General features: G+C 51.2%; 1 protein-coding gene across 2 annotated transcripts in view; it reads left to right on the forward strand.

Annotated features, from left to right (window-relative positions):
- Positions 1-2,622: 2,622 nt before the first annotated feature.
- PKNOX2 (PBX/knotted 1 homeobox 2) overlaps positions 2,623-25,274 on the forward strand; it is a 256,409-nt gene continuing 233,757 nt past the window's right edge. For both annotated transcript variants that reach the window (XM_082629707.1, XM_082629708.1), the window contains exon 1: positions 2,623-2,690. The gene's annotated coding sequence lies outside the window, so the exon portion shown is untranslated. The remainder of the gene's footprint in view (positions 2,691-25,274) is intronic.

Raw genomic sequence — 25,274 nt, forward strand, 5'->3', positions numbered from 1 at the left:
AACAAGAATGGAAGCTCCTAGAGGACAGGAACTGGTACTTGAACTTCTTTGCTTCTGCCCTTTATCCTTAGCTCTAGCACACAGCTGAGCTTCCAGGGGGTGCAGGAGAAATATTTGCTTTGAATGATTATAAGAAGAACGGTTACATTTAGATAATCATTTTTTAAAATTTATTTATTTTATTTATTTATTTTTGGCTGCATTGGGTCTTCGTTGCAGTGCACAGGTTTCCCATTGTGGTGGCTTCTCTTGTTGTGGAGCACGGGCCCTAGGCGTGGGATTCAGTAGTTGTGGCACGCGGGCTCAGTAGTTGTGGCTTGCGGGATCTAGAGCGCAGGCTCAGTTGTTATGGCACACGGGCTTAGTTGCTCTGCGGCATGTGAGATCTTCCCGGACCAGGGCTCGAACTCGCGTCCCCTGCATTGGCAGGCGGATTCTTAACCACTGTGCCACCAGGGAAGCCTGAGGTAATCATTTTTTTAAGCTTTTGCAAATTACAAAAATAGTCAAAGCAAGATATATTTATTTAAAATTACAATGTGCATTTTTAAGCCTCAATAGGGCATTAGTAGAAATCACAGTATATAAGAAGACTCCAAAAATTAATAGCTCATGGCAATGGATCTCCTGTACCAAGAAAGAGATGGGCACCGAACTAGATTTCAGAAAATGTGGGGTGTGACAAGTGTGAATCAGTGATGCATGGCTGTTGCCTGCAGTACTATTTACGGCTCACTGACACCTCTCTGATGGGGTTAAGTATTTACATTCAGCCTGATTCTCCCCTCTGACTCTGCAAGCTACAGCAACTCACTAGGAGTCCTGGGAAAGAGAGAAAACCCTCTCTCCAGGCGTCCTGGGCCAGGGCAAATGGATCTCCCCTCCCCCTCCTGTATCTGAAGAGGGCTTCCCTCTGAGAGTTTATGGCAGCCTGACCTCCAGCCTCTGGGTTGGAGAATCTGGCTGCTTCTGTACTACATAAAAAGGGCAAGTGCATTCATTATTATTATATTATTATACAATGTATAATATATAATAGCGATTATGCTGTCAGCAGCCAGAGTTTCTGACCACAGATCAGAGGCTGGGGTGACATGAATACACATAGTGAAGTCTTCGGAGGTTCTGTGTGAAGGTGAGAGGATTGAACTCCGTCTACGATGGGGGCTCCAGTGAAGTTTCTTCCACAGGCAACTTTGGAAGTTGAATCTGGGGGAGACTGGGAGGATCTGGACAAACAGTATTTGCTGTATCTGGGATGTGATTCAAAAAAGGTCTCAGCTGTCTCCTCTGAGCCACAGCTAATGGTTCTCATCCTTGCCCGTGAGAAGGCAGACAAGGAATGACCCAGAGGCCTGGAAAGAGCGAAGGGGCAGCCTTCAACTTCTTGGGTCAGATTCTTTACCCAAAACCTGGCCTGCTTGGATTTCACTTTCTGCTTTCCTTGCTTACATCAGTGTCTTTGTCTAGGCCCCCTGCCTGGTCTGGGGTCAGCGGATCAATCGATGCCTGACTGTGGCTGAAATGGCTCCCCGACAGGGAGCAAGAAGCAAATTTCATGGGGGAAGAAGGGGTTCTCTTGTCCATTTATGCAGAGGGCCATGTGCTAAGTTGTGGAAGCAAGCAAGCCTGCATCTGTAGGTGGCTGGGTGTCTCCACCTGGCACTCACTTAGTAGGACCGTAATCTTCGTGGAATGAAAGAAGGCACATGTCTGACCACACATGCTTGCGTTGGTCTTCCTCCTAGAAGGCACTTAGGTGAATCTCCCCCCCCCCACCCCGCCCCGGAAATCACCCCGGCAGGGCCAGGCTGAAACCGCCCAGCCGGCCTCCCTCTTTATATTACACTACCCGACCCCCAGACCTCTGCGACTTTTTAGAATAAAAATAGCAGTGGCTTCAAACAGGCCTGCCCGGCATTTGCAAAGAGGTGATTTACTGACAAAGCCGCCGCACCTTTTTATCTGTCCCCCTGCCCCACCGTTGCAGTCACCCCTCGGTGAACCAAACGCCCCAGGAAGCCCAGAGCAGAAAGCTCTTGAGACTAGGAATAACTAACCAGTGTCACCTGAGCAACTTTTCTGGGGCCAGGGTAATGAGAATTATTCAAATGCAATCATAAAAATGAGGCCAGCCAGGCAGGAATGGGGTAGGGGTGGGGGAGGAGTGGTGGTGGAGAGAAGGATTTCTTGCCAGTTTTAAGTTTCATAATTTCTGGGGAGTTCTCTTGGGGTCCACAGAAAATTTCACCTCATCTCCAGCCCCTGAGCCCAGGATGTCTTGAAACTCGGCCTCGGGTGTTTGCCGAGGAGGACTTGGCCTGGAGGGCGGGGGCAGGGTTCCCGAGCTCCTTGGGGGTCCGCCGCGTTCCTGTGTCCGAGGCACCCTCGCAGTCTGACGCTGTCTCTCCAGCGCTCTGCTGCCTTCCAGGCCGCTGGAGCAGGCCCGCGCCCGGCGTCTTAGAAAAGCCTCCAGCAGAGGGAGACACTCCAGCGGCTGCTCCGACTTGGAAGCGGCCGGGGCCGGGAGTGGAGGGGGTGGGGGGGGGGAAAGGAGGAGTGAGGAGAGGGGAGGTGTGAGGGGGGGGGCTCCGGGGGGCGGGTCCCTGTGCCGCTGACGTCCCGAGCAGTGCTGGGAAGTATAGGCTGTGTTGTCACGCCGGTGTCAGTCTGATGAAGATTGGCATCAGGTAAGCTGTCATTCATTTCCATGTCAGAGACGCTTTTGCAGGCGGCGGCGGCGCGGCGGCGGCGGCGGCGGCGGCGGCGGCGGCTGCTGCTGCTGCTGCTGCTGCGGGCGGCTGCCTCAGAGCGCGTGTGTTTTATTCCAGTCCCCAAGCCAGAGTATTATTCATTGCGACAGGGCAAGGAGGAGAGAGGGAGAGAGGGAGGCAGCAGGGAGGAGAGAGAGGGAGGCAGCAGGGAGGAGGGAGGCAGAGAGCAGCGAGGGACGGCGGGAGCGTGCAGAGAAGCTGGGGAAGCGCCGGGAGAGCGCGGAGCGAAGCAGCGCGAGTGGCGGCGAGGCCGGGGACGGAGGCGGCCGGAGCCGCGCGGCCCGCCCGCGCCCGGGCCCGGCCAGCGCGCAGCCCCGCCGCCGCCGCCGCCTCTACCCGCTCGGGCCGGTGGCCGGGCGCGCATTGTCCGCGGGTGCGAGGAGCGGGGCTGCCGACTCGGACCACCGCGGGCCCAAGACACCGTAGCGGGAGGGCGGGGAGCTGCGAGCTGGGAGCGCCGGGGACCCGAGTAGGGGCATGCGCGCGGGCCGGAGCCCCGGTGCGGGCAGCTCGGGGCTGGGCGCTCCGCGGGCGAGGCTGAGAGCGGCGGGCCGGCTCCAGGTTCGCTTTCTTTCTCCCGGCTTCGGGCGCCCTTTGGGCCGGCGCTTACTCTGCGCCAGCAGCTTGGGGCTGCCTTCGAGCGGCTGGAAGCGGGAGCAGCCCCAGACTCGGCCGGGTGCCTGGAGTCTGGGAGCCGCGGCCGCGTCCCGCCAGGCCTGGGGAGCCAGGGTGGGGGTTCGCAGGCAGATCCGTGGGGAGAGCGGAGCACAAGCTGTGGGCCAGGAAAGCTGGGATCGCAGAGGCCGAGCTCAGGGACCCTACCCGCGGGAGGAGCCATAATTTGTAGGGTTACTGGCTTTCCGCGGATTGTTGGGAGTCTTTGGCGAGGTGTGAGGAGGCGCAGGGGCCCTCGGCGAGGTTCGGGAATAGGGAGCCCTTCTGGCCCTAGAACGGGGGCATGAGTTCGTAAGAAGGGGGGAAGGAAAGCGCCCCAAAGCAGAGAGCCGAGGGGGATGGGGCAGGGTCCCGAGTCTGCCGCGCAAAGTTTGCGCTTCTTTCGGGTTAGGCGTGCGGGGCTCTCCCGACTCCAGATCCTGAGGAAGAAACGAGCAAAGCGTGCCGCCTTTTCCGGGGGCTCTCAGCGGGATAGCCCGAGGTTCCGGAGCGGTGGGGAGAGCCGGGCTAGGACTGGGAGTGGGGCGGGGTGTGGGTGGTTGTTGTGCATTAGGGCTGGGCTTCAGGGCCAGGCTAGAGTTTGGGATTTTAGGAACCGAGCTGTTTTCAGAAGCGGGATCGAAGTAGCTTAGGGATCGAATCTATACCCCGGCCAGAGCAGGGGCGGGGGGGGTGCGTCTGGAGTTAGGGGCCCGGGGTTACATCTGAGGCTGGAATCGGAGGAACTGGTGGCGTTTTTAGGATTTAACCAGGGGTTCACGGCTTTGGTGGGGTGGGGGGGTTGAAGCTACTGGAATTTGGGGAGGGTCGCGCGCGCGACTCCCCACGCTAAGTGGGTTGAAAAGCGTTTAGGTAGGCGATGAAAGTAGTTGATAGGAGCCATGGCAGGCGAGTCCCGAATTCCTGCTGCTTCTCCCCAAAAGCGGATCTGGAGGAAAGGACTTAAGGCGCGCAGGACCCGGCCATAGGAGAAGGATTCCGGGAAGCGGACAAATCGAAGGGATGTTCTGGGCGAAGCGACGGGGTAGCCTCGCAGGGCTCGGGGTGGATCCGAGGACCCGACCCTGGCGTCTCGGCGGGCTCCGGAAGCCACTTCGGGTCTGCGGGCGCAGCGCGGCCGGGCGGGTGCGGTGGCTCGCAGGGGCCGCGGCCTGCGCGGGGGGCGCTAGCAGCGAGGCGTCAGGCCGGGCCCTGGGAGTCCGAGCTGCGGCAGAGGGCAGGGCGGGCTCTGGAGCCCTGACCGGAGCCGCCAGCTGTTGACCCGCAGGCGCTGTCTGCACTTCTCCCAGGCCCGGCCCGGAAGCCCACAAGCCGGGCCGCCGGTGCGACGTTCTGCATGGGAAAGGGGCGAACTCGGGGTCCCTTGCCTTTACCACACTTCTCCCGGGACTCCTCCAGCGTGTTGAAATATTTTCCAACTAGTGGAAACCGAAAGCTTAGCATTTTAGGCAAATTTAGACTATCTCCTCCTCCCCCAATCTGAGAAAATGATGGTGTCCAAACACAAGCTATATTGCGCAAAGCCTTAGTCCCTAGCCCTCCTGCCCGCCCTGCCATTCTGGTCTTCCCGAGGCTTCAGGAACTTGGGGGCAAGGTAGGGAGGGTCTCCAGTCTTTGGGCTCGTGATCTTCCACTCGAGCTGCACCCCGCTTGGCTCCGGCCTAGCTCGGCGGTGGGAGAGAAGTCCCTACTCGTGAGGGAGGTTATCCCTCGGGCCGCTAGGGAAGCAGAGTGTGTTGGCGGGGAAGGAGGGGTGGTGAACGGGAGGTAGATTTGCAGTTTCTCCTTTGCAGTCGCGAACCCACCCTCCCAGCCCTCCGCCGCCCTCGCACCCTTCTCTGGGGCAGCCAGACGGCGCTTCCGGGACGCAGAAGGCTAGCGACCCATGAGTGGCCGCGGCGGCCCGGGGCGCGGCGACCGCCCAGCTGCGGAGCTCCGAGGCTGTTGTTTTGCAGGCTTGGAATTCGTGCGCTCTCTCTCTCCCGCCGAGAGCCTGAGGGCGGGAGGGAGCCGTGACCCCACGGAGACTCCCCGGTCACCGCCTCCCCTTTGTGAGCGCTAAAGGCATGCAAGCCCAGAGAAAGAGAAGCTGCTCAGAATAAGGGGCAGGGGGTTACCAGAGGGAGATGGGCCCGGCCACCGCTCACAGTAAAATGCCTTGTGCAAATTGCACTGAAGTGTACCCAACTTGAGACTGGCTGTTTTATGATCCTTTCTGGGAGTTTACTGCTCTCTGCTTTTAAGTCTATAGATTGCTTTAAGTTAATGAAAGTGCTGCTTTCAAAAAGGGCTTTTATTGTGCAGCACTGGCAATCCAGTACCTCCCCTTTACTCTTCCAAAATGGGCCTGTTTAAAAAGAGGGAGCGTCCTGGAGTTCCCACATGGACAGAGCTTGCGGGTGGAGGCTGTATGACAACGAGGATTAATAAAAATCAATGTCCAAGTCATTCGGAAAGACGAGTTCACTTCTTTTCCAGTCCAGTGCCATCCGTACATTCCTGTATTGCCTTTTGGACTTTCACTGAGTCTTATTTTAAATGTTGCTTGGTGACTCCCCGTGACACCCCCTCTCCACATTGCTTTATGTAGGCCTGACCCTGTTCAATTAAACTCAAACTGGATTTTAGGCTTTCAACTGGCTGCCCATTCAAACTGCAACTAAAATATTTACTCAGGACTGGGGGAGGGGTTTTGCCTTGCATTCTGTGAGATAGATGTGTTAAAATGTCAGGGAGAAAGGCTGGGAACCTTGAGAAGAAACATGGAAGGCTTTTTCCTTTTTCAATTGATTTGGCACAAAAGGTGAGATGACAAGGTTTTTAACTAGGTCCTAACACAGAAACTGCAGTGGGGCTGGGCTGTGGCTTTGACCGCATGTCATAACCATTTAAACTGTGGTTAGTTGTTCAAAGCTCAAAGCTTCTCCAAGCTGGGTTTCATTAACTCTACACCAGTTGCCTGGAAGTTCAGTAGCAATAAATTGTATAAACACATTTGAAGTAAGTTAGTGATGAAATAAGGAGAATTACTGTCTTGTGAGTGGAGAATCCTGAATTCACGGAGTTCTAGCCTAACTGGAAACATACCTCCTCTCCCTTGGCCTTGAGGTTTATGGGTGCACCAGAGTGTGTGTTAAATTTCTTTCTGCTATGTCCATCTCCAACCTGGGGCTGTAACTCATTAGGGACCAAGGCTTGCCTAGAAAGCAAAAAAGGCTGCGTTTTAAAGGGCTCTCTATTAGCCTGGTTTAGAAACCACACCAAACCCCTCAACCTGACTTCCTTACCCTGGGTGAATGCAATGTGCAACAGAAACAGCAGCAGAGCAGGCCAAATTAGACTTTTAAATGTTAGTAGCTTAATAATACTGTGTTGTTAGCAACTGAATTCGTTTTTATTAAAGAAACAACCTATAAAATTTATAGGCCTCCAACATGTTGCAAGATTTTCCTGCTATTTATTTAGCCTCCCCCCCCGAAATTCTATCTCCAATTTCAAACTTTCGTTCCCGATTTATTTAATTTGGAGCACATTTTCTAAATTAGCTCGCGGAAGGTGAGAAATGCTGTTATAAGTTTTCCTTTTTCCCGTGGCACCAGGACAGCGATGCTGTAAGATATATATAAATGTGTGATGCAATTGCCTGAGGTGCTGGCATGTGAAGCAAAGTGTCTGGATCAAACAAAATGCAGATCAGAGTATGGAGAGGGTGAAAATGATGCCACAGAGGAAGTTACATGGGAAGTGAAACCATCGTGAGCCACCATTAGCCTTGATTCTATCCAACACAACATGCTTTGTATAAAACACTTCACATGAGATCCGTGACTTATTGAAGATTGAATTATGTTGAGAAGCAGAATTTAGAAGGAGGAGCTGCACTGGCTGGGTTCCGTCCAGGCTTCGTGGCCAGGCTTGTTGTGATGGGGATCTGCTAATATAATTAAATCTAATACCTGGTGGGAAAGGGAGGAAGGAGATAATCAAGGCGGGCAGGTCAGCATGCTGAGTAGTGTTTAGGCTGGAGTTTGGGGACCTGGCAGTTTTATACCCTGTTACTCTCTGGCTTCATGACTACGGTGGGTCAGTTAGCTTCCTGATCTCGGTTTCTTCATCTGTAAAGTGGAATGTATCACATGAATTCCTCATTAGGCTCTGAGGAGTGACTGCTGCCTGAATCCTGCACTCTCAATAATAAAGGAAATGGGAGAGAGGAGGCTTCTGAGCAGCAAAGTCATTTTCTTCACTGTGTTTTCTTGCCCTGCCTGGCCCCAGAGCCTTTCCCCACAACTCTCAGGAGTCCTTAGACTTGGGTGAAGGGGCTAAACTCCTGCCTTTCTTATATCCTAGAATCTGAAGTCCCTGCTGTGATTCCAAAATGCACCTGCACTTTTCCAGGAGAGGCAATTAAGCTGGAGCTGGGGGAACCAGCATGCTTATTCCCAGCGGTGCTACCTGGACTAGCTTTCATGCATCAGATGAACACAGAATCTGACGGGTCAGAAATGCGGCCTCTTCTCTTTATGTCGTTGGGAAGAAGAGGCCACAGCCTGGACTGGTGTGTGACATCTGGTCGGGCTAGGGCTGGGGGGGATGGGCGTTGGTCTGGAGCTAGCCGCAGCTTGAACCTCACTTAGCAGTCTCCATGCTGGCAGATCAAAGCAGATTCTGGGCCAGAAAGCCCGAGAAGTTACACCCGGCAGTTATACAAAAGTGTATACGCACTTGGAGCCTCCTTCCGTTCCGGCGCCTGAGTTTTTAAAGCTGTCCCTGATACTGGAGACAGGCTCCGGTGGAATGCTGGCCTTTAATTCTCCCTCATCGTTGAGGGGGACTTCTTGGGGTAATTTTTTCCTCCGCATATCCTTCTCCAGCAGTCTTGGACAGCATCTTAATTTCCAGTCTGATCAGGGGTGAGAGCTGGGACACACAGGATGAGGGTGGAGGGAGTTGGAAGGCACAGTCCTTCAACTAGAGCTCGGCTTTTCCTCGGTACTGATCCCCCAGGAGTGAGGAAGAACCAAGCCCTCGGGCAGCTCGGGAAGAGCTTGCTGCCAACGTGTTGTCTTGAGGGGGATCTGCTGTTTGACTTGGATGGCTCACTGCAGGCCCTGCCTGCCTGGGTTTCTAATTACAAGAAGGACGGTTCTGCTAAGACCTATCTCACTAAAAACACATCCCTGTGTGTAATAAGAAACCCTAAACCAGGCAGGATATTTTAAAACTGAAGCAATGAAGATTAGATTAAGTCTCCGCCAAACAGCTTCGTTCTTATATTATTTTTGGCTGGAATGTGGAGAAAAGTGGCTAGCCCTAGGGCCCAGAGCAGACTCTGGAGGGTTCAGATGGGGCCGGAGTGGGTGGTGTAACTGTTAGTTTCTCTGCTCAATAGGAATGTGGCCAATTTCAGTACAGCTCAGTCAAGGCAGTGGGGTGCCTGGTCGGGGAGGAGGGTCAGGACCAAAGGGGCCAGAGAGTGGCCCCGAATCAGCAGGTCACAGGGCACTGAGAACCTTTTAAAGCCCTCACATCGTCCAGCCTTTTGTGTTCAGCTTATGCTTCTACCTCCCCACCGCCAGTCCCCCGCCAGCCCCATCCCATGCCTAGTTAACCCAGCCATCCGCCACGTGGCCTTTGGAGGATCCTTAGTTTATTGGATTATTTTTCTGGGTGGAGAGAGGAACAGACAGTTGTCCAAGGTTCCTGGAAATAGAGTAACCAGTAACCGGGCATCAGAATCCCTTGCTCTGTCCTGCTAGGGAGATGCAGCATGGTATCCATTCATTCCTTTGTTCCTTCATTCAGCAACTATGTAGAGAGTGTCTCCTCTGTGCCTGGCACAGTCCTAGGTGTTGAGGATACAGCAGCAAAAGCAAACGGAACAAACACACGTAACCACCAAGTCCCTGTCCTCAAGGAGCCCATGTGCTGTGGCAAGTGCTGAGCGTGGGCTTAGCATCAGGTAAAACCCGCACTGAAAGTCTCCTTCTACTAGTTAACTAATCGTGTGGATTTAGACAAGTTGCTTAACATCTTTGATCCAGTTTCCCCATCTGTAAAGTGGGAAATAAAAGCACGTAGCTCATAGGGTTGTGGAGAGTGTGTCTGGAAAGTGCGAGCACAGTGTCTGGCACCCAGGCAGGCTCAGCGGGTTTCCTCTCCAGTTGGTGCATTAGCCAGCCTCCCCTTTCCCCTGGCTTTCTCCTCCCCCAGGACATGGCCTAAGCCTTCCACAGGTTACTGGCACATCAGCAAGTGTTGAACAAACAGCCGTGTGCTGCGCACTGCACATAGACTTCAGACAGGGACACAGACCCTGTCCTCAGGGACTGTGCAATTTGGGCGAGGACAAACTTACACACAAATGCATGAGAGATGCTGTGCACACGCACTGAGGTGAAAAGAAAAGAAGGCAGAAATCAATCGTTAACCAAAGGAGGCAAAAGTGGGATGGGAGGCTGCCGAGTGACGGGGACAGAGTGGAGGTGAGCTCTCAACGGGGCTGGAGGAGGAGGGGCGGACATGAGACTGTCCAGGTCAAGGTGCTCTGGTGCTGTCATGGCGATGGCTGGGGGGCAGCGTGAAGAGTTCAGCCTCCTCTGACCATGGCCAGGGGGCCAGAAGGGGCCACCACTGCCTCAGGAGAAGCTCCCAGGCCTCCCTGTTGGAGGTGCGCTGCTTTCACACAGTGACCTTTCAATATTGGCGTAGAACTTAGGCTTATGATTTAGTGCAGGAGGCCGACCAACTCATTTCATTCCTGACTGTGATACTCCTATCTTGCCTACTGTCCCTGCTCTTCCTAAGCCGAGAGAACAGAGGCTGTAGGCCCCACACCTGGCCCTCTCGGGGGCTGCGAAGCTGACCGCTGCCTGAGTGGTTGGGATGTGGAGAACAGGGGTTCGGACTGGGAATCAAGGACAGTGGATTCTGCTCCAGACTTGGCCATTGACTTGCCATGTGACCTACAGCACGTGACTGACCTCTGGATGTCAGTGTCTTCAGCCGTCCAAGGAGGAGCTGGAACTTGCTCTCAGAGGCCCCCTTCAGCCCAAAGTTCCGTGATTTTGTGTTTCCTCAAATTGGATTGGTTCACGAACAGACAATCGTTGGAACCACCATCCAACCACAAAACCAGCAAGTATCATGATGGCATACAGCCGGCAAGGCATGGACTGTGAGGACTTGGCCCTCGGGTGCCCTTGTGTTGTAGGGTCTCTCAAGACAGTGGGGAGGTGGCCTTGACTTGACCGATGGCCTTCCCAGGGCAAATGGGCAAGTCTAGCAGTAGGGGCGGCTCCACGAGGGCAGCGTTTTGTCTGGAGACCCAGTGGCTTTTTCATAAAAAGCACTGTTTGCTTCTTTTGTTGAGACGGTGTGGTGTTGGGAGAAGGAACGCTGGCTTTGGAGTCGCATTCTGGGTTCTGAGCCTGGTTCTCCTACGACTAAGCTGTGTGTCCTTGGGCACGTCACTGAACCTCTCTGAGCCTCAATTGTCTTACCTAGTTAGGATAGTAATAATATGGGGCACCCAGGACCGTTGTGAACACTCTAGAAGAAAGTATCTGTAAGTGCTCATGGTGAATATTAGTTTTCTTTCCTAATAAAGAACATTCTCGTGCGCCCTCCCTTTTGAGCCTCTCAACTTTGTGAAGTAGGTGAAGTGTGAAGCAGTTGTTGTATCACTTTACGAGTGGGAGGAACCTGGGCTCAGGGAGTGGCTGAAGCGGCACGTCCAGGTTGGCAAACTCTGCAGAGACCTACCGGCTGTTACGGAAACCCAAACCTAGAAGATCTATTTTTTTTTCACTTCCACAGAGCTTTTGGTTACGGGAGGGCTGGGCTGGTCAGCGCAGAGAGGAGGAGGTGGATTTCGGGCAGGGAGGTGGGGTAGTGGCAGCGGGGCGGTGACAGAGCTACAGGGCCATCTCGCTGACTCCTTCTGCTACCCAGGCTGGAAGCCGGCCCACAGCCGGGGTGAAGAGAGCGTCCTGGGGCTATACCCGTGGTCCTCCGGCTCTCCATCGTGACGGACACCAGGGAACACTGAGCCCGTTTTTGGCAGGGCCTGCTGACTCCGAGTAGGCCGAGTCCAGGGTGGTGCAGGGGGTCCGTGACGGAGCAGGGGGAGCGAGACCCACCCCAGAGGTCCTTCTCACAGTCCTCACTCTGTGGTCCCTTGTCACTGAGCAATGCTCTATTCTCAGGCCTGTGCTAAGCCGGGAGTCCAGGGCTGTCCCCGCCCTTTCTCAGGTGAGGCCCTGCTCTGTGTGGGTTGTGAGTTCAATCCCAGGTCAGAGGCAGAGAGAAGCAGCCTAGAGACTCCGGCTGTGCTCCCAGGGCCTCGTGGTGACAGGTGCTTGTTCTCACTCCTGAGCCCTCCCTGGCGGTCCTTCCATCCGTCAACGAGCGGGGCCTGAGCCCACTATTCAATGAACTCCCAGCTGTGTGCTGTATGGGACTCACGGCCTCTCCCGTGTGACCTCTGACACTTCTCTTTATCTTAGCATCCTCATTTTATAGAAGGAAGAGGTCAGATGAGATTATCTTCAAGGCCCCTTCCGGATCTACTATTCTGTGACTCTATGGGCTTTATGTGCTAAAGTGTGTGCTCCAGACCACCAGGCATCTGGATCAGGAAAAGGTGGCCAGGCACCAGGGGACATCTGGCCCATAGTGGTAGCACCTGCCTAACTCTGAGTGAGCGAGGGGGTGGGGAGAGTAGATGTGATAGCAGCTGGGCATCCCTTGTTTGGGTGCAGGGGCTGGGGGAGCTCCTGCTGAGGGGGGGCCTTTCTGAGTCCTGCAGTCTCCAGGAGGACCGGGGGGACAGAAGTCAAGCAGGAGAGCCCAGTGGTTTGGGAGCTCAAGTCTGCTGTTCTCCCGTGGCCCCGGTAGAAGTGGTGGCCTTGTTTTGCTGTCACAATGGGAGCTCGTCTCGTGGCCCCTCTCCTACTAGGCCTCTCCCAGCTCTGGGAGGAGAGAGCTAGACACACAGTGGGGCGGCAGACCCCTGGGGACCCTCACGTGTGAGTATGATCTGGAGGAAAGCCAAAGAGCTCGACAGGATCCCCCAACCTTCTCTGGAGGCCATTCCCGGGGAAAGTGACTGTTCCTTGCACTGGCACAGCTCTCCTTGGGGAGGCATCCCGTTCATGAGAGCCTTACCTCCTGCTGACTCCCAGATTGCTGGGAAAACCCCTTTCCAAGCTGGACATCTGGTCTCCTGGAACACTTTTCAAAGTCATTTCCATTGGCTTTGGAAGGGAGAGATGGAGAGAGAACTGCATTCGCGGGCTGTACTCTGGGCAGTGTCATTAGCTGCTGGCAGGGCTTTCTTTCTGCAGAGTCCTGGTGCCGGCGGTGCTGCCTGACCACAGTGGGACTGGACCCTTCCAGGGAGGGAGGAGATGGGCTGCCAGCTAGCACGTAGATCAAGGGAAGTAAAGGACTGTTCTTGAGCCCTGTGATTTCTGAGGAGCCGCACAAGGCCACAGAGGAATGGACACTCCTTCACCGGGTGCCGGCAGCTGTCACTCTTTATTTTATCCGGTCATCACCACGGACCCGAGAAAGCAAGCGAGGTTCAGAGCGGGTAAGAGAATTTACCCAAGGTCACGCAGCTGGTTCGGTGTCCACCTGGATCCGTGGTCTTTCTAGCCCAGTTCGCTGCCTGCTCTAGGGAGATGCGTGTTTGGGGGAAAGTTGCAGGATTGCTTGCTGCCTTCTTGCTCCATCTCCCTCCCACCCCAGACCCCGTGCTGCAGGTCATAGCAAGCTCAGTGTAAGATACAGGGCTGTGGCCCGGGCAGGTCATGGGTGATGAGATTGCAGTGTGACAAGGAGCACGACTGAGCCGGTGCCAAACAAGCCAGAGCCTTGGGTTCGAGCCGTGACTCAGCCGTATGCTCACCGCGGGACCTTAGAAGCTGACCCCACTGTCCTCCTCGGTAAATGGTGGTGACAGTGCCTACTGCCAGGGCTGTGGACCAAGCGAGTTAGTGGACAAGGATGTGTTGTGCACGTTATATAAACATAAATGAAAGCGCCTACGCTGTGCCTCGCATGTAACGTGCTGGGGAGAAAATCGGTTGGCACAGACTCTATGTCTTATTAGTTTGGAGTCGAGCACACACACAAACACACACCACCTCTCGTGCTCACTCACAGAGTGACGACAACCTCGTTTAAGTGATGGAAAGCTGGCAGGATGGCCCATCACTCCTGCCCCACGGCTGGGGTGTGAATGGCGCCCTCAGGTGGTTTTCCAGATTCTGGCATAGAGACAGACCTGAATTGTGTGTCTACTATGTGCCAGTGGCTGTCCCATCTAGTCCAGTGCAGGGGCCTTCTGGGGCCTGGTGTCGGGGGATGGCCTCTGCCGGGTCCCGTCAGCCTGCACCAGGCCATGGGTTCCTCCCCGTGGGTAACATCCATTCTATAGATTTTTACTGAGCACCTTGTACATGTCAGACCTGGCAGAGGTGCTGGGGATGGACCGTGAACTAGGCAGATGGGCTCCCTGCTGGTGGAGTTCCCAGTCTGTTGGGGGGAGATGGGCATTCAAGTTCTGTGGGTAATTAGTGAAAGCATGATAAGGGGAGAAGTCCAGGAAGCCCCGAGAGTATAGCCAGGGGGTGTACATCCTCTGGGGGTCTGGAGGGCATCCTGGGGACACGAGGTTCAGGCTGAGGTTTGCGGGAAGCTGGAGAGGATTCTAGTCGCCATCGGCTGGCTTCACCTGACCTCGTGCTCAGAGGAGACCCTTCCCAGAGAGAGAGCTGGCCAACCCCTCCTTCCCTAGGGGCTCCTTTTCCATCCCAGGCAAGGGCAGAACAAGGCGAGAGAAAGCCAGTGGGCACCGGAAACAGCCAGCCAGGGATTCTGCTCTCACCTGAGTTTCCTGTCCAGGCTGCTTCAAAGAGCACAGCTGACACTGTCCCCACAAAGCCCCTTCCTCCCAGTGCGTATGACTGCACTCCTCCAGGGCAAAGCTTTCCAGAGGAGCCTTTAGAAAATGCAGGCATCCCTTGCCTATTCTTCCAAAGCTAGGGCCCTGATCATATCCGGGGATGCCCGGTGATGTTGACGTTCAAGACGTCTTACCTGAGTCTGATTTCTGGAAAGCCCTCATGGGAAGCATCTGTGAGCTGGGGCAGAAGGCTCACTCTTCTTTCTTGGTACCGTCGGGAGGACTACGTTTATTGGAAGACCTGACCCCTTCCCCTAGAGGGGATGGAGTAAACCTCTTGACTTATTTCCTTGATGCGGTGGCTGAGGCCATGCCATCCTTTTGGAAACACTGGGGACAATTTATGAATATTTTGTTGTCTGGTACTTTGGAGGGGACAATGAGGAGAGGCAGGAGGGGGTGGCTAGAGGGAGATTGATGGGCTTAAGTCACTAGGGCTGTAAATTCAAAGTTACACAGATGTGAAAAAAAAAGGTGCTTGCAAGGGAATAGCTGGTGGTACAGAATGGACCTTTGCCCGAGGCTTCGGCATCCCCTGGGCTGGCAAAGTGTATCTGCCTCGGGGTTAGACAGGTAGGGGTTAAGCCCTGCTTCTGCCACAGGCTGGATGTGTGATCTTGGGCAATTTCCTAACCTCTTTGAGCCTGAGTTTCTTCCCTTTTGTGAAATGGGGAGGACAAAGGCTCTTTGCAGGGGTTCAATGAGGCTGGTCTAGTCTCTGGTACTAGGCGTTCAGGATGTGTGGGTTCCTTTCCCGCCATTTCCTTCTCTCTACAGTGCTGGACACGGACCAAAGTTCCCCTTCAGGAGGCAGGAGGGAGTGGGTGCAGGGAGGCGTGGGCCTCTCTGGGGAGCACAGCTGGAGGCATGGATGTCAGAGCTGGCGAGGCTTTCCTGAAGGTGGGGCGAGGAGAGTGGTGGGGGGGAGGCGCAGTGCTCTGGGGCTCCTGGGATAACCAGGGCAGCATAGGTGGCCTCGGGAGGGCTGCAAAGCAGGGACTCTTTGAAACGGAATTGAGAGGATGGGAGGGAGGAATGAACACTTATCTGAAGTATCTGCTATGTGCTTGACCTTGAGCTAGGTACTTAGCACCCATTATGTGAGTTTATAAATTTAGAAGCATAGAATCTTAAAGTCTCAGAAATCTCAGAACTGGAAAGGAGATAAGACATCTATTCCAACCTCTGTATTTTATATATGGAGAAATTGAGGCTCAGAGAGGGCAGTAACTTGCCTAAGGTCACACAGGAAATCAGTGGCAAAGCTGGGTTAGAAACTGCCCAGGCCAGTGCCGTTGGGGCAGAGCAGAAAGAGCATAGGCTTTGGAATTAGAAAGACTTGGTCTGACTGTAGACATGCTACAATATGACCTCGAGAAACTTACTTCCTGAGCTCAGTTCTCTCAGCTGTAAGATGGGATAGTAATTCTCAACTCAAGTGTTGGCCATGACAATGAAATGAGATAACCCAGATAAGTGCCCAGTGTGGCACAGGGGCTCTGTGGGCTCAGGTCCTTTCCCCTCCCAGCCTTCCCCCTCCCCACTTAGTTCAGGGCTCTGACCACGCCCACAGGGCCTCCAAAGAGCCCTGAGCTGGTTTGGCCTTGTGCCTCCAGGGTGCCAATAACCCGGAGGCCTGGGGCACTCATTCATTCTCTCATTCAGTTATTCTTCCAGTATTTATTGGGTACCTTGAGTGTGTGCCAGGCACTGTCTTGGTGTCTGGGCTAGAAAGGAGCAAAAACAGTCATAGCCTCTATCCTGATAGAGTTTACAGGGGGATGGAGAAGAGAGGCATTAATTTTTTTAAAAAGTCATACAAATAAATTTGAGGAAACGTGTAACAAGAGCTTTGAAGGGAAGAACGTGAAACTATGAGAGCATTTAAGTAGGAGATTTTATTTAGAGAGAGCAGGGAAGGGTCTCTGTGGAAGAGAAGTTTGAGCTGAGACCTGAAGGGAGAGGAGGACATAAGTGAATAAAGAAGGAAGCAAAGAGTATTCCAGGGCGTGTGTGTGTGCGGGGCACAGTCGGTGTGAAGGCTCTGGGGAGAGAGGAGGGGGTTGTTGGATGGCACGGGGGACGGGGCAGACTGCCAGGTCAGGAGGGACACCTTGGAAGAGCTTGGGAAGGAGCACAGGAGTCTGATCTGGACCAGGCAGCACCTCCAGGAGAGGCGGGACGACCCAGGCTGAGATTCTGAAGTGGAGACCAGGCTAAAGCCTGGCTATAGGCCTGGAAAGAGGAACAGAAACGAAAGTAATAATAATAAAAATCATAAGTAGATTGCAGGTCCGTGGTGGAGAGGCGAAAAATGAACAAATTCATCATATAACTGAACAGTGTCAAATTCCTTTATGTCAAAGCCTTAATGATATGGATGCACCATTGAGTAAAAGCCAAAGTCCTCACTGTGGCTGAATCTTTACCTCCCAGTCCAGCTTCTCTCACTGTCTTCCTCCCTCGCTGCTCCAGCTGCCCTTACGCCGCCCCCCGACCACCTTGTGGTACCTGGAGGGGTCAGGCATGCTCCTCCCTCAGGGCATTTTGCACTGGCTGTTCCCTCTGCTTGGAGCTCTCTTTCCCAGGTATCTGCCTGACTCACTCCCTTGGTTTTTCCAGGTACCTGCTCTGATGTCATCCTCTCTCTGAGGCCTTCCCTGAAGGTCTTATCTAAAATGAAGTTCCTTTTCTCCCATCCCTGGCTCTCCCTACCCCCTTTATTTTTCTCCTGTAATTATCAGATTTTGTCTCTTCTTTTTCACTGCTGTAATCCAGATGAGTGCTTTTGCATATAGTGAAAGCCCAGTCAGTGTTTGTGGAATGAATGAATGAGGGGAACTGATTGCATGAGAAATGATTTGTTAGGTTAGGTTCATTCAAAGATGCTTTTTCCTTTCTCTGAAATGTCCGGATTGGGAGGAACTAAGTCTCTGAACAGCTTTCTGATTTAACAGCTGACCAAACAGAGGCCCAGAGAGGTTAAGGGGCTTGTGAAAGATCACACAGAACAGAGCCAGGATGAGAACTGAGGTCTCTGGGATTCCCTCCAGGACTCTTCCTACAAAATTTTGGCTTTTCTGCACGACACAGCTCCTGGGGGATGAGAGGTTTGCTCTGTGGGCCTCCACTTCTGGGGGGTGGGTGGGGGATGGCCAGAGGGCCTTGACTTCCATGAATTCCGTTCCTGGGGACACATGGCCTCAGGGGCCATAAGTTCATTCCAAAATCTCTGTTGCTTCTGCTCATCTCGCTGTGAGACATTTTGGGGTCGTTCTTGGGGGGTGTTGGTAAAGGTGGCCATTGGCCACTGACAGGCAGACATACTTTTCTCCCTAGAACTAGGAAATAAAATGAATGGGCTGTCAGTCTTCTGCAAAGGCCAGTGCACAGGAAATTGTTATATAGCTCTTACTTGGTGCAAGTCTGCCTAACCTGGGGAATAATGCAAAGAAGCCTGTTTCTGGCCCTGTACTCTAGAGACTTCCAGTCTAGCTAACTAGACTAGACTACTAACTAGCTAGGGAGACAATACTTTAGTAGCATCAATATTAATATTTGAAGAATAATAATAGCAAACATTCATTGAGTGTTTGCTACATACCACTCGTCTAAACACTTTACACCTTATAGTTCATTGACTTCTCATAACTGCTCTTTGAGGTGGATGCCCTGCCGCCTTCACTTTTGGGTGACCTGAGACACACAGAGGTTAAGCCACCTGTTCAAAGTCACACAGCTAGTATGTGGGAGAGCCAGGATTTGAACCCAGGCAGTCTCCCACCAGTGTCCATCCTCTTTATTTATAAAGTTAAATAATAGCAGAAGACAGGAATGTGTGACACATCATGAGGAGGTTGTATGAAGCCAAGGGAGGAGGTCTCTCTGTGGCTGCAGGAATCAGGGATGCCTTCCTGGAGGAGGTGCTGCCTGAATCAGAAGAGGAGTGTATGGACAGTCAGAGAGACGCTTTGCCCTCTTGGTTTTCGGTCCTCACATGGATGAGGACAGTGGTTAGGAGGGCCTGGTGAGGGCCCTACAGTGGGAATGGGTCTCCTCCTCCCTCGATGCATATACTTGGGGATAGCAGACACGAGTGAGGTCCTTTACCAGCTGCCCAGAGAGGGCTGGGAAGAGGGCCTGATGTGACCTGACCTCCCTCCCCATAGAAACAGTTCCCCATGGGCTTGTGTCATGAGGATTCTGCCTAGATTCTTAGATCTAGGCAGATCTGAGGGCAAGATGCTCAGGATTCAGGATTCTTAAATGTTGGGTGAACTTCTGAGAAGATCCTCTAAATGGTCTATAAGATTGTGGCTGTTCTGTCTGTAAAATGGGCTAGAAATCCCCCAACTATGGGGTTGTAGTGAGCATTTGATGGGGGAGGTGTGTCCAAAGAATCTGGCCCAGAGGCTTCAGGTACTGAGCACCTGTGCTCTTCTGTCCAGCCCCCTCAAGCCCCAGCTCCACCCGGACTGGCCACTCTTGGCCTTAGGCTGGAGCTGGGACACAGCCAGGTTTCTTTGCGCTGGTGACCTGGCCCTTTGGGGCTGTGCTTGGGGGCAGGCTTAAAGCTATCCTCCTACTCAGAGTGGGAGCCATCAATATTTTCCTTCAGCTATGTGTGCATTCTGAAAAGACATTTGCTTTCTTTTGGAGCCACAGAGCACAGGAAAACCTCAGTCATAGGGGTCCAACCATATCAGTTTGCTGGGGACTGTACTGCGTTTAGGCTTTAGTGCTGAAAGTCCCAATTCCAGGGGGACCCCTCGGTCCCGGGCTCTGGGGCAGCTTGTCACCCTAAGAGTCAGTCAAAGACAGAGAGGATGTCATGGCCTCATGCACCCACTAAAGGCTGTCCCCTTGCTCTCTCCACCTGGCTTCTGAATCTCCTAGCAATAGCAGAAGTCACTGGAAGGCCTAGTTGAAAGAGAAAAGCCTTTGGCTTCAGACAGACCAGAGTTCAAATCCCATATCTGCTGTGTACCGTCAGCCTGACTTTGGCCAAGCATCTTAACCCGAGTCTCAGTGTCCTCTTTTGTAAAACTGGGGACTGTAATAACTCCATGATGGTGTTGTGTTGGGAATCCAATGGCCTAATGTGTGTAGAACTCCTGGCACATGCTAGGTTTACGTATAATGGGCTCAGCCATCCGAGCCATTGCTTTTATTCCCAGTGTTGGTTATGGGATGGCGAGAAGCAGCCACTTCCTTTCTCTCAGAGAGGCTGGCCTAGACACTCCCAGCTCTGTGCACAGAGGGCTTCCCGGCCCAATGGGCTGGGAGTCCCTTAAGTTCCAAGGGACATGGTACATGCTGGCTGCAGCATGTGACAAGTATGTTTTCCGAGAGTGAGTCCTCTGCTTTGTGGATCACTGGAGACACATCTTGAACTCCTGGCCCGCTAACCCCGGCCACTGCAGCCTCCTCCTGGCCCACCTCTCCCTAATGCAGGGTGAGCCATGCTCATGGGACATCGTCTCTCTCTCTCTCTCTCTTTTTTTTAAATGAATCTTTTTTACACTGACTCTTTAATGGTCAAACGAAACAAAGAAGATAAACACTATTTCCAAGACATTCTAAAATTCACAAAAAGAGGTGATTTTCTTCAGATCAACTACTTGCCTGGATTTCCACTCTAGCATTGACCTTGATGAGCCCAGGGCGTCAGCAGATCCACTCATTCGAGGAATGGAGTGTTCTTGAAGGGCCAGTATGGGCAGGGGACGGCTTCATGCAGAGCAGAGAATGCCAATGGGCTATTACTCTGAGCCGAACATGCTCTATTTCCTGTGAGGTTTTCCTCTGTTGCCTGTGGCCCCTCCATTTGCCTCTGATCTATTTTCAATTTATTTAGCACCCACCGTGTGCCAGCCACCAGGGAGGGAAACAAAGCTGATCAGATTTGGCCTCTATGTGAAGGAGATTACAGTTTGAGTGGAGACAGAAGCATGAAAACATGGGAAGTTAAATAATTTTGGAGGAGTTACATAGCAATACCTGAGGGTGGATCATCACAAGAGACGTCCCAGGACAGAGAGGATTCATCACCAAATGAGAGACACAGGGAAGAGTGTCTCAGAGGAAGGAGAGATAAGAGGGCTGATGGGTCGGGAGAGACTTGATGGAAGAGGTGGGTGAAGTACCAAACCCTTGACACTTACTACCTTACAGCAGGCTTGGGATGTGGGTATGACTGCCTCTATTTTGACCTATGGCAAAGGCCAAGCCGCCCAGTTGATCAATTTGGATCAGAACCCAGGCCCATCAGCATGTAAACTTTTTCCATTAGCAATCCTGTCTGCCACGAGCCAGGCCTTGAAGGTTGGGGAGGATTGAATAGACAGAGAAAGGGGAGCCGTAAACAAGGGAGTGCGTGGAGGAATATAATGAGCGAAGAAAGACCCTACTGTGTGGTAGGGCGTTGAGCCAGCCAGCCTGGAGTGGGAGAAGCCAGCCTTCTCCAGGAGAGTGGAGCCTGGGGTCTGGGCTCCTCGTGGGGTAGCGACCCGAGCCTCCGGAGCTTTGCACATGCTGACCGCTGTTCCCTGCTCTCTCCTTGGAACCTCTCCTCCCCACACTCAGGAGCACCCGGTCGCTTTCCCTGGCCTTGAGTCGGAGGCTGGCTAGGCTGGCGTCCTCCAGGAAGACCCAGTAAATCCCTAGTGCTAACAGTGATGAGAACAACACCATCTCACACCCGTGTGATGCGTTTCTATCCATACAGTCCTTTCATTTGAAACCTGAAACAAACCATGAAGGAAGACATCCTGGCGGCTGAGCACACACCAGGGCTCCAAGCAGGTTACTCACTGTTTACCACTGTGTGCCGCACCTGGCACATAAGAGGTGCTCAACAAACATTTGTCAAGTTTCACTCCACGTGTGGGCACTGGATTCCAGCAGCTGTGCAGAAAGCAAGCAGCACCCCTCGTCCTTCTCTCCTTGAGTCTGTTCAGTGTTCTCTGTGCCCAGTGGCCCCATGTCTCAGCCCGAGTAGAGGCTGTTACAAAGCCCACGTGCATTTAAAACTGTTGAGTTCAAGGTTGAAAGCAATCTGGGTTTTCCTCTTTGTTTAGGTTCCCTGGGTTCAATTTAGTGTCACATGAGAAATCAAATAATTACACCCTATCTTTTCTACTGTCCTTTTTTGAGTAAAGTCTATATAACATAAAATTTGCTATTTTAACCATTTTAACTGTATAATTCAGTGACGTTAATTACATTCACAATGTTGTGCAAACATCTCCATATCTATTTCCAAAACTTTTCATCACCCCAAACAGACACTCTGTACGCAGTAAGCAGTAACTCCCCATGCCGCTGTCTATTCTGCCCTTGGTAAACGCTAATCTATTTTCTATCTCTATGAATTTACCTATTCTAGATATTTTATACAAGTGGATTATAGTATATTTGTCCTCTTGTGACTGACTCTTTTGACGTTCATCTGTGTTGTAGCATATGGAAGAATTCCATACCTTTTCATGACTGAATAATATTCCACTGTATGTATGTACCATATTTCGTTATTCATTCATCTGTTGAGGGACACGGGTTGTTTCTGGTTTTTGGCTATTGTGAATAATACTGCAAGTATCTGAGTCCCTATTTTCAGTTCTTTTAGGCATGTACCAGGAGTGGAATTTCTGGGCCATATAGTAATTCTACATTTAGCTTTTTGAGGAAACACCAAACTATTTCCCACAACAGCTGCACCATTTAAGTTCCCACCAGCAAAACTCAAAGGTCCCAATTTCTTTAAATCTTCACTAACACTTGTTATTTTCTGGTGGTATTTTTGTTTTTGTTATTTACAGTCATTCTATCAGGAATGAAGTGGTATCTCATTGTGGTTTTGATTTGCATTTCCCTAATGACTAATGGTGAGGCATCTTTTCATGTGCTTATTGGCAATTTATATATCTCCTTTGGAGAAATTTCTATTCAGGTGCTTTGCTCAGTTTAAAAATGAGTTGTCCTTTTGTTGTTGAGTTGTAGGAGTTCTTTATGTATTCTGAATATCAAACTCTTACCAGATATATGATTTGCAAATATTTTCTATTGTTCTATATGTTGTCTTTTCACTTTCTTGGTAATGTCCTTTGATGGACAAGTTTTTATTTTATTTTATTATTATTTTTTGCATTGCAATGGTTTATTGGGGCACCTGAGGAAATACTGGCTTGAAGTTTTTATTTTAATGAAGGCTAATTTATATACTTTTATTTTGTTGCTTATACTTTGGTTGACATATCTAAGAATCATTGCCAAATCTATGGTCATGTAGACTTATCTCCATGGTTTTTTTAAAAAGAGTTTTATAGTTTTAGCTCTAATTTTAGATTTTTCATCCAGCCAGTTAATGGTATGAGGTGGGGTCTAACTTCATTCTTTTGCATGTGGAAATCTAGTTGTCCCAGCACCATTTGTTGAAGAGACTCTTTTTCCCCCAGTTGAATGGACTTGGCACCCTAGTCAGAATCAATTAATCATTGATGTATAGGGTTATTTCTGGACTTTTGATTTGATTCCATTGGTGTATATGTTAATCCTTATCCCAGTAGCATACTGTTTTGATTACTGTAGCTTTGTGGTAAATTTTGAAGTTGGGAATGTGAGCTTTCCAACTTCGTTCTTTTTTTTTTTTTCAGGATTGGTTTGGATATTCAGGGCTTCTTGCAATTCCATATAAATTTGAGAATCAGCATTTCTCTTTCTGTAGAAAAGCCTGTTGGAGCTCTGATAGAGATTGTGTTGAATCTGTAGATTGCTTTGAGTGATATTGACATCTCAGCAATTGTAAGTCTTCCTGTCCGTGAACATGGAATGTCTGTCCATTTATTTAGGTTTTCTTTAGTTTCTTCCAGCAATGTTTTTTAGGTTTCAGTGTAAAAGTCTTTCATTATCTTCGTTACATATGTTCCTGGGTATTTTATTCTTTTAGATGCTATTATAAATAGAACTGCTTTCTTAATTTCCTTTTCAGATTGTTCATTGCTGGTGTATAGAAACACAACTGATTTTTGCATGTGATCTTGTATCCTACAACTTTGCTGAATTTATTAGTTCTAGTAGCTTCCTTGTGGATTCTTTGTGATTTTCTATATGTAGGGTCATGTCATCTACACATAGATTATTTCTTCCTTTCCAGTTTGGATGCCTTTTAGTTCTTTTTCTTAACTAATTTCTCTGGCTAGAACTTCTAATAAATTTTGAATAGCAGTGGTAAAAGTAGGCATCTTGTCTTATTCCTGATCTCAGGGGGAAAGTCTTTCATCACTGAGTATGATGTTAGGTGTCCACTGCCCTTTTGCTGATGGGCCTCTCCTAGGGCCCTGGGTCAGGTGGGGATGGGGGAAACTATCTGCTTTATTACTGAATAAATGGATTTCTCCTGAAGGAGAATGTGTTAGTCTTTTGGGGCTTCTATAAGAAATTACTGTAGACTTGATAGCTTATAAACAATATAAATTTATTTCTCACAGTTATGGAGGCTGGGAGAACCAAGATCAAGGCACTGCAGATTTGGTGTCTGTGGAGGGCCCACTTCCTGGTTCATAGATGTCTGTCTTCTTGCTGTACCCTCACATGGAAGAAGGGGCAAGAGAGCTCTCTGGGGTGTCTTCTCTAAGGGCACTATTTCCATTTATGAGGGCTTCACCGTCATAGCCTAATCACTTCCCAAAGGCCCCACCTCCTAATGCCATCATATTAAGGATTGGGATTTCATCATATGAATTTTGGGAGCACACAAACGTTCAGTGTATAGCAGAGAATCGTATCTGGAGCTTGTTCAGAGCAAATACCCAATAATTAGAAAATATCAGTTTCATGGCAACACTAATCACACTATTAAAATGTCAGTTGAACCAAAACCCCCAAATTGTCAAGTTCCTACAATGTTGCAGGCACTTTCATTATGTCATTGGATCCTACTATAGCCCATGGAAACAGGCTTTTTATTATTACCTCTCCCATTTCAGAGGTGAGGAAATGAAGGCTAAGGGAGTGAGGTAATTCATGCAGCTGGTAGGTATTCAAAGGAAGTTGGGTATATATGGTGACTTTCTTGATTTGTAAATTGACTTGTTTTCTGTCCACTAATTCTCAAGGAAAGAGAGTGAGGACTGCCCTTCTTTGTGGGTGTATCAGAACCTCCCCGGGGGTGGAGGGGTGGAAGTCTTTCTCAAAGACACTGCCACCCCTCAGCCCGTTCTGACTGATCACTCGTTCAGAGGTCATCTGCTCCCAGTAGGGAGTCATTGCTGCAGCGATTCACCACGACTACAGAGCTTGCTGCCAACTGCAGGGGTGTGCAGTGGAAAAAAGTTGAGGGCCACTGCAAGCCACAACATCATCTTTCTGTCATGATGTTGGTGTTGCCAGATCAGCTAGAGAGACTTGTGGAATTGATTCCATCGGGAGATTCCAAGAGGGAACCCCTTCTGAGGATTAGGAGCAAAGTTCGTGTAGCTCAAGGAGAGGTGCTGGGTCAGGCACCTTCGTCCTACCCCAAACCCTATATTGTTAACTCACTCGTAATCAACACTCTTAGGGAGATTAGCTTGATCACCTAACTGCAGCCACCCGTTCCTGGATAATTCATAGCCGATGTTTCTGCCTCAGATTTCTGGGTCACTGGATGTCTGTAAGATCCTCTTCTGGACAGTGTTATAAGACCCAACTGGTGGACTTGTGTGTCTGCCACGGAAGAAGTGCGGCCATGATCCTGGAATAGAGAATCCCTATGTGGGGGGCAGTGCGACAGCCTGTAGAAAAGTCCTAGGTTTTCTGAGTCTTCACACAAAAGTCCACATTAGCCGAGGGCAGGGGAAGGCTGCATATTTGCC

The sequence above is a fragment of the Mesoplodon mirus genome (assembly GCF_964341445.2).
Source record: "Mesoplodon mirus genome assembly, chromosome: 7".
Lineage (NCBI taxonomy): Eukaryota > Metazoa > Chordata > Mammalia > Artiodactyla > Ziphiidae > Mesoplodon > Mesoplodon mirus.